Below are 13516 nucleotides of genomic sequence, written 5' to 3'. Positions count from 1 at the left end.
TGCCATATGTGGGAAGATAGAAGTGAATCAAGTGAGTCAAAAAAGGATTTGGGAAAGAAAATCGGAAAAGAATCAACATTTAGGTAAAATTTTCATTTTAATAGAATTGATTCAACCAATCATGGAAATAGATAAGGGAGACCATCTCGATAACAATAATTTAACCTGATTAAACAGAGAAATTTTCCTTAAAAAATTTAATTTTGGAGCATGTTCAATTAAATGGATTAAATTAATATATTCATGTCCTACTGCCTCAATTCTTACTAATTTACAGCAATCAAAAGCCTTTTAATCTTCAGTGGGGTACTCGTCAAGGATGTCCTTTAAGTCCTTTACTTTTTGATCTGGCATTAGAACCTTTAGCAATTGCCCTTACTGAATGTAGAGATTTTATAGGGTTTAATAGGAACGGTATTGAACACAAGGTTTCCTTATATGCAGATGAGCTTTTGCTTTTCATATCTAATCCAGAGGTTTCTTTACCAAGCAGATTAGCTTTGCTTTCTCATATTAGTCCATTTTCTGGATATCAGTTGAATCTGCATAAAAGTGAACTATTACCATTAAATGGCTCTTATTTTCATTTTAAGATTGTGAAGGATAAATTTCCCTACCTTGATATTATAATTACTAGGAGTTATAAACATCGTTTTAATGTGCTGTATTACTTAAAAAAACTCAGTAGGTCAAGCAACACCTGTAGAGACCAAACAAGCATGTCATTGTTTCGGGTCATGCTGCTTTTACTAAGTGCAGAGCCCAGGTCTACTGTGTGTCCTTCTGAATTTCTCCAGCATATTTGTGTATTCCCTTTGATCTGGCAACTACGCAAAATCCAAGAATAAACATCAATGGAAACATTTTAAATGCCTATTAAGAATAGGATCTTCACTGCCCCAAGAGTTTTTGAAAACATCATGACGGTTCTATTACTGTCTGTCACTTATATAGATGTACTTGTGTATTGGCTACTGCTGTCGGAGCGCTTGCCTAGCTGGTATAACAGATGGCGCACAGTATCCCGCTGGCCAGACTCAGGTAATATCGAGTCTGTTCATAAAAGCCAAGTATTATTCCATCCACTTGTCTGAACTCTTATTGATGGCATATCATGACAACACCTGAAACTTTCATGACCAGATGAAACCATTGACGGTAGTCACCAATCTTGACACTGAAAGGGAAGGAAAGGAAGATTCCCACCTTTTGGGAAGGAAACTACTTCTAAAGTAATATGGTTGAGATTGACATTGTTCAAAATGGTTCTATGATCTATCACAAAGTGGCAAATAGCCTAATTAATACAATATTTATTTTTTGTTGGAACTGCAGGACATCAATTCCTGGGGCTGATATTCAGAATCACATTGCAACCAAACTCATTCTTATCAGCAATGTAAATAACAACAGAAAAAAAACAACCACATTTTTTATTAAACTGCTTAGAGATTTGAATTTTAAACACATTATTTACATTTTAAATTCAAATTATTTATTTAAATATCTTATCTTGCAACATTTCTTTCTCCAGGGCAATGTAGATTTTAAAAAAAACCTTACAGGATTACCCTGGAACGATCAAAATTGAAAATCATTTCATCGTCTCTGAAGAACCCTTTAACCTGCATCAAACATGAAAAGCTGGAGAGATTCAGCATGCCAGGTAGCATCCTGCTGGAGAGAAATGGACTGTTTCAGGTCAATGAGCTGGAGGGTGATGAGATACTGGATAAAGTTGGAGAGATGCAGGTGGGGGGGAGGGGAAAGAAACCACAGAGAAGGGGTATTGAGAGAAAAGCAAGTACAGCAGCAGAAAAGATGGAAAGTGGAACCATATCAGGGTGAGGGTTATCCAAAATTGGAAAGGTCAATGTTCAGCATATCCAGGGGAGCTAAGTGTGTGATGTTCTGAACTGCATTCACCACCTTCTGCTGCTTCATCTGATCTGGAGCAGAGCAGAGCAGCTCTCATCCAGCAGGTCTCCTCTCTTTGGTGCCCCTGTAGAAGTTGGTGAGAGACAAGCAAAGAATATTGAACTTCATTAGTCTTCTCAGTTAGTAGAGGCATTGGTGCACTTGCCTGTTGTGTTTATCCCAGGTCAGATAATTGGAGATATTTATTTCCAAGAACTTGAAGTGCTCTACTTTCTCCACTTCAGTGCCACTGATGTGGGCAGGGGTGTGAATTCTGCCCCCTCTCAATGAGCAACTCTTTCATCTTACTGATGTTGAGAGAGATAGGTTGTTATCTTGCAACATGCCACCCAACTTTTAATCTCTTTCCTGTATTTCTGTCTCATCATTATTTCATATCCACCACTACTGTGGTGTTGTTACCAAATATGAAGATGGACAGTCGTGGGTGTTGAGGAGACTGGTCGGTGATTAAGTACACACCATTGAATAGCTTCAATGTTGAGTGTGTTCATGGAGGAGGTGTTGATTGCAGTCTGTTAGGTAGGAAGTTAAAAGGATCCAGTTACAGATGAGGGCACTGAGGTCTAGATCCTGAAGATTGGGAATGACTTTGTTAGGGGCTATAGTATTGAAAGTAGATGCAGTCTCTGAAAAGTAGTCTAACATAGGTATCCTTGATATCCAGGGCTGAGTGGAAAGCTAGGGAGTTGGTATCTGTTTGAATGGTACACAATTGAAGTAGATCAAGGCTGACTGGGAGGCTGGAGCTGCTGTGAGCTGTGGCCAGCCTGTCAAAGCACTTGATGGTGGTGGATGTCATAGGCACCGATCAGTAATCATTCAGGCCCATTATTGTGTGTTTCTTCAGTACTGGTGTGATGGTGGTCTCCTTGAAGCAAGTGGGGTCTGAGGCCTGTGGCAGGAAGAGATGAAAGATATCCGTGAACTTATCCACTAGTTGATCTGCACTGATGCAGCAGAGGACTCCATTTGGCCCTGACTTCAGCAGCAGTGACTGTGGGGAAGGTCTGGCACAACTGTAAAGATCTTGGTGAGGCCTGATCCAAAACTACACTTCTGGATTCAGTTCAAGCAAATCATCAAGTGTGCAGAGGAAACAACAGTAGTTGGCCTCATCGGCAACAAGGCTGATTTGGCCTACAGAGAGGAGGCTGAAAGGTTGTAAAATGGTGCAAGAACAAAAACCCGAGTGTCAATGAAGACAATAAAGAGGATATAATTGTGGACTTCAAGAAGACGAAGGTCAACCACTCTCCAACACACATCAATTATTCCATTAGTCGGAGTGGAAAGCACAAAGTTCCAATGGTCTGCCAAAAAAGGATGACCAATCCTGAACCCCCAACTCCTCCTCATTAGTCAGGAAGATGCAGCAGCGCCTTCACTTCCAAAGGAGATTGAGAAGGCCAAGGCTACTGGACTCCTCCTTGACAACATTTTACAGGAGCACAACTGAAGAGTGTCCTGTCTGGCTGCATCATTGTGTGGGATGGTAGCTTTTTGAGGGAGCAGGCCATGGTCGTAGTGGACTGAGTCAGTGTGGTAAGGCTTTGGCTCAATAAGTTTTGGTGAGAACAGATAAGAAGTGAGGGATAGGAGTTAGAGTAAGAAAGGGCTACCCTATACAAAGAACAAAAAAGGATTCTCCAGGTAGACACAGGTTAGGGTAGGTTGTAGATATCATATATTTTGTTACCCCCTACTCATAAACAGTGAAAATGAGGAGATTCCTCCTCTTGCAGAATATGGGTCATCAGGGAAGCCAGCAGTATCCCTGACGACTTCATCTGCGAGAAGTGCATCCAGCTGCAGCTCTTGACAAGCCAAATTAAGGAACTAGAGCTGGAGTTGGATGAAAACCACTCTCTTCACTTCAGTGCCACTGATGTGGACAGGGGTGTGAATTCTGCCACCTCTCAATGAGCAACTCTTTCATCTTACTGATGTTGAGAGAGATAGGTTGTTATCTTGCAACATTTGGGAGGCAAAGAGGGTGATAGTCAGGAGTTACAGGGACACTATCACACCTAGAGGCAGGAGGAGGGTAGATGGGTGACAGTCAGGAGAGGGAAATGGAACAGACAAGAAGTGCAGGGCACCCCTGTGGCTGTCCTCCTCAAAAACAAGTATACCATTTTGGATACTGTTGGAGGGGGGACCTACCATGCACAAGCCATAGTGATCAGGTCTCTGGTACAGAATCTGGTCCTGAGGCTAAGAAGGGGTGAGCTGGAGTGATAGGGAATTCCATAGTTAGGCGGACAGATAAGAGGTTCTGTGGAAGAGATGGAGTATTATGGATGGCACATTGCCTCCCTGGTGCCAGGGTCTGAGATATCTCCGATCAAATTCTTGAGGTTTTCAGGAGGGAAGGCGAGCGTGATCCATATAGAGACCAATGACATGGGTAGGAAGGGAAACTGGGTCCTGCAAGAAGAGTTCAGGGAGTTAGGCTCTAGGCTGAAGGACAGGACCTCTAGGGTTGTGATCTCAGGATGTGCCACGTGCTAGTGAGGTTAGAAATAGGAGGATAATGCAGTTTAACATGTGGCTAAAGACCTGGTGCAGAAGGGAGGACTTCAGGTTTCTGGATCATTGGGATCTCTTCCTGGGAAGGTGGGACCTGTCCCAATCGGATGGCTTACATCTGAATTGGATGGGGACTAATATTCTTGTGGGAAGGTTTACTAGTGCAGCTCCGGAGGGTTTAAATGAGATTTGAAGGGGGACGGGAACCAGACTGCCAGAGCAGATAGAGGGTGGAGGAGAGAAAAGATGATGTGAAAATTTCATGCACAGTTAGAAATCAATGGTACGTGGTAGACATGTTCTCAGGTGCATCTATTTCAATGTAAGGAATATTGTCGGAAAGGCAAACGAGCTTAGCTGCAGCAGGGGCAGGACTGGCAGTTCAATATTCCAGTTTTCTGTTGTTTTAGATGTAATAGAATTGGGGGGGGTGGTGAAAAGGGGAGGAGAGGGATTGCATTTCAGGGAAAATATCACAGCTGAGGTAGGCAGGAGAGACAAGAATTCTCGTATACTGATGCTTTCTGGGTGGAGCTGAGGAACAGGAAAGGTGTGACCACACTCATGAGGTTGTATTATAGACCGCCCAATAGTCAGAGAGAATTGGAGGAGCAAATCTGTTGAGAGATAGGAGACAACGACAGGAAACATAAAGTTATGATAGTAGGAGATTTTAACTTTCCACATATTGATTGGGACTCCCATACTGTAAAAGGGTTGGATGGCTTGGAGTTTGTCAAATGTGTTCAGGAAAGTTTTCCTGAGGGACCAACTAGTGAGAGTGCAATACTGGATCTCCTATTAGGGAACGAGGCAGGACAGATGACAGAATTATGTGCAGGGGATCATTTTGATTCCAGTGATCATAATGCCATTAGTTTCAAGTTAATTATGGAAAAGGATAGGTCTGGGCCTCAGGTTGAGATTCTAAATTGGAGAAAGGCTAATTTTGAGGAAATGAGAAAAGATCTAGAAAGCATAGACTGGAATAAGTCATTTTCGGGCAAGGATGTGTGATGTAAATGGAGGCCCTTCAAAGGTGAAATTTTGAGAGTACAGAGTTTGTATGTTCCTGTCAGGATTAAAGGGATCCTTAGTTTTCAAGGGATATCGTGGGTCTGATTTGGAAGAAGAGGGAGGTGTACAATAGGTAAAGGCAATGTGCAGCAAATGAGGTACTTGAGGAGAATAAAAAATGTAAGAAAAACTTCTCAGGAAACAGAGTTGTGGGAAGTAAGGAAAACAACCAGTGAGATCATGGAACCTAAACAGAGTAAAGAGGTGGAAGAGCTTGATGTCTTAAGCAAATAAGGGTGGATAAATCCCCAGGGCCTGACAATATATTCCCTCTGACCTAGAGGGAGACAGGTGCAGATATTGCATGGGTTCTCGCAGAAATATTTAAAATATCCTTAACCACTGGTGTGGTGCCAGAAGATTGGAGGGTAGCTCACGTTGAGGAATGAAAAACTGTTGGAGAAAGTTGATATTTTGGAAAATTATTCCAGAAGAAATAATATTCAAATAGTGGGATTGTCCAAAGGTAAAGAAGGAGAAGATGTGATTTGTTTTTTTCAAGAATGGAATGGATTCTGAAGATATTTGGAGAGGAACACTTTGAAGACCAGATTCTAATTGAAAGAGCTCATAGGCTCTGAGACCAAAGCCAGGTCTGAGCCAGAGACCCCGATCTATCCTGGTTAGATTTTTGAACTACTAGGATTGAGAGAGGCTTCTAGGTTTGGCGATGATGAGGACAAAGGAATATCATCTGCTGAATTATTTTAATCTAGATTTGAGTCAAACTTTATTAAAGAAAAGGAGAGAATTTAATCCAGTTAAAAAACTTTTGTATGATAAAGGTTAAAGATTTGTGTTGCGTTATCCTGCTACTTTGAAAATATTTGTACCAGGCCAACAGAATATGTTTTTTACAAATTATGTTCAAGCTGAAGAATTTGCTCAGTTTGTCTAAAGTGCAAGTAACAGAAGGCACTGATTTGTTGCAATGAATTTAATATACAGGTAGGCAGGGGGGGGGGGGGTTAACCCCCTTTCTTATTCTCTTTCTGATGGATGAAGATATGTTATGTTTTATGGAATTGTTGATTAAATCAAGGTTTTATCTCCTGCGGGGGTCGGGCAATGTATTAAGTTGATTTCTGCTGGTTGCATGTGTTTTCGTGGCTTGGCCATGACCCGTAAAATGGAGGGAGGTAGTAGTGAAGGTTTTTTCAGTACTTGTTGGGGAGAATTTTTTTTAACTTTTTTTCCTTTTCTTTTTTTTTCTTTTAGTGATCAAATATATTGTATTCAATCTGAATTATTTTAATGATTTTGGACTGCATTTGATGGCGCTCAGGACCAAATTATTTTATGGGACTTCATCCTGGATGGGAATGAGGAAAAGGGATTTTGTAAATAGGGAAAACTAATAAAATAATTAAGATTATGAGTGTTAATATTAATGGGATTAACAGGAAATAAAAGTAAAGAAAATTTTGTCTTACATTAAGAAATTGGGAATAGATAGTGCTTTTGCACAAGAGACTCATCTAACTGAAAAAGAACACCTAAAACTGAAAAGAGATTGGGTAGATCAAGTAGCTTTTTTCTTCATTCAATTCTAATGTCGGGGGGAATGGCGATTTTATTTAAGAAAATAAAGTCCAGAGTGTGACTGTGGATCCAGCAGGTAGATATGTAATGGTAAATTGTCAAATATTTTCAGAGGAATGGACTTTATTAAATGCATATGCACCGAATTTAGACGATGAAAAATTTATACAAGATAGTTTTTTGAATCTGGCAGAGGTTTATGAAAATATTTTAGTAGGAGGTGAATTTAATTTTTGTTTGGATCCTTTATTTCAGGGGTGTCAAACTCAAATTCACAGAGGGCAAAAATTAAAAACTTGGACTAAGTCGTGGGCCAAACTAAATATTTATTGAAAATTTTCAACAACATCTGCATGTTTTCTCTTCTTTCAACATATGTAATGTTAAACTTTTTCTTATTAAAATAAATGTTTAATAATAATAGTTTTGGTTAAACTCTTTCCAGAAGGTCGCAGACGCTAATGAAATTAAACAGAGGAGGTGGGGGCGATTAGCGTGCTGACGGGCCGGCCCCAACGCATTTGCAAAGCATTTTGGGATTTGTAGTATTAGCTGTGCATGCGCTATTCTGGCGCGGCGGCCAGCGGGCCAGCTCTAATACATATTTGATATGATCTTGCGGGCCAAATATAATTATATCACAGGCTAAATTTGGACCGCGGGCCTGAGTTTGACATGTGTACTTTATTAGATAGATCATAAAGAACAATAGTTAAATCTAAGGTAGCTAAAGCCATGTTATATTTAATGAAGGTTTTAAATTTAATTGATATATGGAGAATGAAACATCCTAGAGATAGAGATTATTCTTTTTATTCTAACAGCTTTGACACATACTCCAGAATTGATTTGTTTTTACTTCCAGCTCAAAATCAATCAAGAGTTTTGAATATTGATTATAAAGCAAGAATAATATCTGATCATTCTCTATTGTTGATGGAATTGAAATTTACTGAAAAACATTAGTCAGTGTATAGATGGAGATTGAACTCTTTGTTATTAAAAAGGGAAGATTTTTGTGCTTTTATAAGACCACATATTGAATTATTTTGTGATACAAATTTACATCCAATAGAGGATAAATTTATTATTTGGGATGCAGTAACAACTTATTTGCGAGGGCAGATTATAAGTTTTACTTCAAAAATTAAAAAAGACTATATGAAAGATATAGATAAATTAGAAAAAGAAATAACAGTATTGGAAAAAAATATTCAAAAATAACCTTCAGAGGATAAACATAAGTGTTTAATAAATAAGAACTTACAAAATAACACAATGCCAACTTATAGAACAGAGAAAATGATTTTAAGATCTTAAATAAATATTATGAATTAGGATAAAAATCTCATAAAGTTTTAGCTTGGCAATTAAAAGCAGAAAAGATTTTGAGAACAATTAATGCAGTACAGCGAGATAATAATAAAGTGACATTTAAACCACAAGAAATAAATGAAACTTTTAGGGAATTTTATGAAAACTTATATACATCAGAATCATTACAGGATAAAACTATAATATATAATTACTTGTCACAAGCAACATTACCTAGATTAATTGAATTAAATATGATTTTATTGAGCAAGAAATTTATGAAGCACTTAATTGTTTGCAAAATAATAAGTCTCCTGGAGAGGATGGATTCCCAGGGCAATTTTAGAAAGAATTTAAAGATTTAATAATTACTTTATTTATGCAGGTAATAGAACAAGCTTTTAGATTGCATATTCTTCCAGAAACTTTTTTTATATTAATAATTACAGTTATTCCTAAAAGAAAATATAAAGACCCATTAAAACCAGCTTCATATAGACCTATTTCATTGTTAAATGTTGATTATAAAATTGTGGCAAAGGTATTAGCAAATATAATTAATGATTGTCTTCCTGAATTAATAAATATGGATCAAACTGGTTTTGTTAAAAATAGACACATTTCTGAAAATATAGTAAGGTTATTAAGTATAATTCACTTAGCACAAAAGAAAAAGGATTTAAGTGTTGCAGTTGCATTAGACACAGAAAAAGCTTTTGATAGATTATAATGGGATTTTTTATTTAAGGTTTAATTACATTTGGTTTTGGACTTTATTTTGTAAATTGGATTAGTGCTCTTTATAAAAATCCTAAAGATAAAGTAATAACTAATGGACAGATATCACAATCATTTAATTTAACTAGATCATGTAGGCAGGTATCTCCCTTATCTCCAGCTTTGATTTCTTTGGCTATAGAACCTCTTGCACAAATGATTCATATGGACCAGCAATTGAAAGGTTTTGTGGTAAATTAAACCGAGCATTTGAATGTAATGTGTTGGTATATTTAACTCAACCACAATTATCACTATCTGGACTTTATAAACAATTGATAAGTTAAGGAAGAGTTTCAGGTTATAAAATAAATTGGGATAAGAGTGAAGGGTGATTATTCACAATATCAAAAAGAAATTTAATTTAAGTGGACTGATACTGGGATTAAATACCTAGGAATACGTAAAGATAATAATTTGAAAATTGTTGTCAGTTCACAGACTTACCTGACACATCGCAGGCTAGCAGTACTGGGCGCTAAAGTACAGCGAGTGGATCAGATTAAGGTGTAGGGTGCTAATGGCTCATAGCTTTAACCTGCTGGTCCTGTTCACTAACAAGCTCATTAACAGGCAGGGAATAAAAGGTCTGTGTATGTCTGCAATGAACCAGTCTTGAGTTGACTACCTTTGTGTGTGTTTGCCTTTATTTAGTAGCATCTACCATAGTAGCCACTACAAATTGGTGACCCTGAATTTAAGATTCAACAAATTTGAATCATTATGGAAAAGGAGGACAATTCAACAGCAGTGACAACTGCCCCCACCTTGGCACTTAATGCAGTTGGGCTTCATTTGCCTCCTTTCTGGACACATCAGCCTCGAATTTGGTTTCTTCAAGCTGAAACCCAGTTTCGTCTTCAGGGTATAACAGTGGAAGACACAAAATTTTGGCTTGTCGTGAGTACATTGGACATGGCCACTGTATCGCAAGTAAGCAAATTTATTGCTCATCCTCCGGCAGAAGACCAGTACACTAGGGTCTGCCAGCTTGACAAATTTGAACTTACTTGGCATGAGCGTGGCATGCGTCTTTTGAACATGGAAGTCCTAGGTGACAAGAATCCATCAGACCTGATGAATGAGATGCTGGCTTTGTCAGATGGTCATTCCCATTGTCTGCTTTTCGAAATCTTATTTCTGTTAAAACTTCCAGTTCACGTTGCCATACCCATTGGTAACATGGATTTCCCCATCCCCATGACGTGGCTCGAGAGGCTGACAGGCTCTATCGTATCCGGCACAAGAGTCTGCCCCAATACATCCTGGTTTTGCAGCAGAAGCATCTCCCGCATCCTTCCAGCCTCCTGTATCTCAGTCCAATCCAAGAAAGAGGAACGTGCTGATGTACATCGAGAGTGGTGTTTTTACCATCGCCACTGAGGAAACAATGCCTATAAGTGCGTCCAGCCATGTACCTACTACAAAAATAAGTCTGGAAATGAGAGAGCCGTCTTCCAGTAGTGGCTGACCTATTTTGAAAGGACGCATAAAAAACGTGAATGGAACTGCCATTCCAAGTTTTGGAACCATGTTCCATTGGAATTGTGTCCTCACTTCTGTCGCTCAACCCATTCTGGGTGCGGATTTTTTATGTTCCCACAACTTATTGGTAGATGTACAATGCAGAAAATTAGTTCACGCCACCACCTTTCAGACATATCCACTGGTGTGCATCAAGGGTAGAGTTTCACAGCTCTGAGTACATAAGTTACACAAGGACACATATACTGCTCTACTCAACGAATTTCCCCATATTCTCACCCCTATCTTCAATGCCTCACGAACAGCCCATGGTGTGTCTCATTATATCGACACATCAGGCCCACTGGTTCATGCCAGGGCTCGTCGTCTGGCGCCTGATAAATTGCGGCTAGCAAAGGCAGAATTTAAAGCAATGTAAGAATTGATTATCATCCTACGCTCAAACAGCCCTTGGGCCTCACCTTTGCATATGGTACCCAATAAGACATGCAGTTGGAGACTCTGCAGCGACTACTGTAGGCTTAATGATGTCACTACACCTGACAGATACCCAATTCCACACATGCAGGATTTCACTGCCCATTTGCATCATTGCCGCATATTTTCAAAGATTGATTTGATTCCCAAGACAGCAATTATTATGCCGTTTGGTCTTTTTGAATTCCTCAGAATGCCATTTGGCTTAACGAATGCCGCGAAAACTTTTCAGCGGCTTATGGACACTCTAGGAAGAGATTTAGACTTTGCATATATTTACTTGGATGACATCCTTGTAGCAAGTCAAAATGAGCAAGATCACTGCCTGCATTTGCGCCGCCTTTTCCAATGGCCCCAAGACTTTGGTTTGACATTAATCTTGACAAGTGTCAATTTGGCAAGTCAACCATAGAATTCTTAGGGCATAAAATTACAGCAGATATCTCCGTTATCAGGCAAGGTAGATGACATCCATACATTCTCCAGACCTGTCACTGTCAAAGGGCTACAGAAGTTTTTGGGAATGATAAATTTTTATCACAGATTTATTCCTGGGATTGCTGACATCCTGCGACCCCTGTTTGACATCATCTCTGCTCCAAACAAAAACATTACCTGGACCGCAGAGGCAGAGGCCGCATTTATGTCTGCCAAAGAGGCATTAGCCAAAGCAGCAATGCTTGTGCATCCAAATCCTAAAGTTGCTTTGACACTTAGCACAGATGCCTCGGGAACAGCTGTGGGTGCATTTCTGGAACAATATGTCAATGGCCATTATCAGCCCCTTGCCTTCTTTAGTCGTCATCTAAGATCAGTGGAAATGAAGTACAGCGCCTTTGATCGAGAACTATTAGCACTTTATCTGGCTATAAGGCACTTTCGTTATATCTTGGAAGCTCGATATTTCAACATATTCACAGACTATAAACCACTCATTTTTATCTTTAGCAAAGTCACAGATCCTTGGTCGGCAAGACAACAATGACATTTGTCCTACACTTCGGAGTTTACTACGGATATATGTCATATTTCGGGAAAGGACAATCTGGTCACAGATGTGCTTTCGAGATCAAGTGTGTGCCACATTCAAGGTGGAGTCAACATTGCTGAACTAGCTGTGGCACAATCCGCAGATCCGGATATACAGGCATACAGTACAGCTATTACTGGACTCGACATTCAACAGGTGGCACCACAACAAGGTAGTCCAGGACTCTTTTGTGATGTATCGTTGGGCTATCCTCGACCATTGGACCCATTATCTTGGAGACGGCGTCTTCTTGATGACATTCACAATCTATCACACCCATCCATCAGGACTTCAGTCAAAATAATGTCAAACAAGTACATGTGGCATGGGCTGAAAAAAGACGTTGTGCAATGGGCACGAATGTGTATATCCTGCCAATCTGCGAAAATTCAACACTACACCAAGGCACCCCTGCAGCCTTTCCCAACAATACGCAGAAGATTTGAGCATGTGCACGTGGATCTGGATGGACCATTACCAGTATCATAGGACATGAGGTATATTCTGACAATAGTAGACCGCTTCACTCGCTGGCCAGAGGCCATTCCATTACCAGTCAGTGATACTGAGGCATGTGCTAGAGCATTCATCTTAAATTGGATTGCTAGATTTGGAGTGCCTACACACATAACTTCGGACTGTGGACCACAGTTCACTTCAGCGTTATAGGCTTCCTAGGCTCGTTTTTGTGGTACACAGTTGCACTACACTACTGCGTACCATCTGCAGTCCAACAGCCTGGTGGAACGTTTCCATCGACAACTTAAATTTTCACTGAAGGCCTGACTCACTGGCCCCAACTGGGTCGATGAAGTACTTTGGGTTCTACTAGGAGTACAAACAGCTCCAAAAGAAGATCTTTCTGCATCGTCTGCAGAATTAATGTATGGTTCCAGGAGATATTCACTTCACAAGCAATTCAGGAGTGGACATCCTGCAACAACTCAGTAAGGGTATTGCAACCAACTGGCTTGGCACACCTAGGCAACAACTGCCCCAATCACTATTAAACACTCAATTTGTATTCATACGAAGACAGGTTCCAGGGGCACTGTTATTAAAACCATATGAAGGATCATTTCATGTGATTAAGGGAGATCGAGTGGTATATACATTAGACATCGGAGAGCATCGGCAGCTATTCAGCATGGACAGACTTAAACCTGCCCATACGGACCCTACTTCACTAGTTCAGTGCCATCAACCCAGGCGATGTGGACGTCCACCTAAGTCAACTGTATCTGGCATCTTAAGTTTTGGTAATGATTCTGGGGGGGGGGGCGGGCGGTGATGTAGCGGGCGCACAGTGCGGTATTGACCGCCACCATCAGTTCACAAACTAAC

At 40.0% G+C, this 13516-nt stretch overlaps 1 protein-coding gene across 3 annotated transcripts in view; it reads right to left on the bottom strand.

Moving 5' to 3' along the window:
* The window catches only part of LOC138749470 (protein unc-13 homolog C-like), an 877967-nt gene that overhangs the window by 399895 nt on the left and 464556 nt on the right, over positions 1-13516 (bottom strand). The window lies entirely within an intron of this gene.

The sequence above is a fragment of the Narcine bancroftii genome, chromosome 14, assembly GCF_036971445.1.
Source record: "Narcine bancroftii isolate sNarBan1 chromosome 14, sNarBan1.hap1, whole genome shotgun sequence".
In the NCBI taxonomy this organism is placed as follows: Eukaryota; Metazoa; Chordata; class Chondrichthyes; order Torpediniformes; family Narcinidae; genus Narcine; species Narcine bancroftii.
This window is presented reverse-complemented; position numbering and strand designations above follow the sequence as displayed.